The sequence below is a fragment of the Condylura cristata genome, unplaced genomic scaffold, assembly GCF_000260355.1.
Source record: "Condylura cristata isolate star-nosed mole 26May11 unplaced genomic scaffold, ConCri1.0 scaffold00015, whole genome shotgun sequence".
NCBI lineage: Eukaryota > Metazoa > Chordata > Mammalia > Eulipotyphla > Talpidae > Condylura > Condylura cristata.
In genome coordinates this window covers 50,547,091-50,548,735 of record NW_004567116.1, presented here as the reverse complement: position 1 = coordinate 50,548,735, position 1,645 = coordinate 50,547,091, and positions in this window count along the sequence as shown.

The window sequence follows — 1,645 nt, the reverse complement described above, 5'->3', positions numbered from 1 at the left end:
TCTGTGACCTTCATAGTGCTGTGTTTTAACTAGGGAGGGCCTGACATTGAGATTTTTTAATGAAATTGCATTGCATCTATAAATTGCTTTTGGTAGGATGGCCATTTTGTTGTTAATTCTTCCACTACCCTTTAACACTTTTGTAAGTTGGATTATATCAATGATTCCTATCCATGTTCTTCAACTGAACTACAAAGGTATTATTTCTGTAGTTTGGAAATTCTAGAGTAGTTGGTCATTTGTTGGCCATGAGACTTGTTACATTCAAAACTCAGTAATCAAAATTTCCTTCTTAGGCAAAATGAATCTCTATCAGTTGTTCCATGATTCTCTGAATTTAAATTCTTTCCTAAAACAAAAACTTGTCCTTTCCTTTTCTAGCTAACCAACAGGACAGTTTTCTACAATCTTCATTTCACTGTATGTTTAAGTTCCAAATACTAATTTCCTTAAAAAAGGTATTGCCTGCTCACAAGTGAAACTGTCAGTTAATAAATAATTTGCCAGAAACACTTCTTTGAGACAAAGAAGTATTCTCATATTCATTATAGGGTTGGATTTATGTTCTTTCTAGGTCAGAACTCATTAATTTGTAAATGGACCCTGTTGCTTGAAGTGCATAGCCACTGTAACACCTCTATTATTCCCACTATATTCATAAAAATGGATTTTACAATCTAATTTTCAAATTTCTGCAGTGTATACACTCCTGTTATACAGTGAAATTTTACTTCTAGTTTAGAGGATGCATTTTTAAAATATGGCTCAGACTTAAATCATCATCTTCCAGTCTTGAGTTTCCTCCCATCAAGCTGTGTCAATCCTTGTAATAATAATATTATCTGATGCAGTGTTCTGTTTCACAAGTTCATATGCAGGTCTGCTTTTCTTTGTCTTATCTAATAAACAAGTAGTAGACCACAAGTTCTGAAAGTTCACAGTGAATATTTAGCTCCAAATATAATGACTTTCAATCATTTTTTGTTTTCAATGAACTCCATAGGCTTATGTTATGGACCAGGAATTAGTGACCTTGGCAATCATTCTGTTTCATATTACTCTTGATAATTACTATTTCAGAGTTACAAATGTCCTCCCACTTAATGAGACAGTCACACAGGCTACATGAACCAAGCAGTATTTTAGGCTATTGTCCAGAAGTTCAAATGATTAACAATACAATTTCCATAGTCAAATGTTCAATACTGAGACCGTTTTCTCTTCTAAAACATTGGCTAGAAAAAAGAAAATCTGTAGTCCTTTTGTAAGGACTTTTGTAAGTATTGTACCAAATACTCCAGAGAGAATTATATCTTCAAATGTTTTTCATTCCAATATATGAACAAATGAAAGATAGTTATCTGTCTTGATAAAGATATCATTCCTGTATATGATACAGGGAGAACAGGAAGAATAATTTTCCCTTATAGAATCAAACTCCCTGTTTTGCAACAATCCCAGTACAGGTAGTTTCAACATCCTCAACTGGGATGGTTGCAAAGAAGAGTGATTGGAAGGAGAATTTTAGAGCCTTGGCGTCATTTTGTAGATTTTTTTTTTTAAAAAGAGATTTATTTATTTTTTTTATTTTTTTTTATTAAAAAGTTTATTTTTACATCATTTTGCACATTTTTTTTTTCATCTC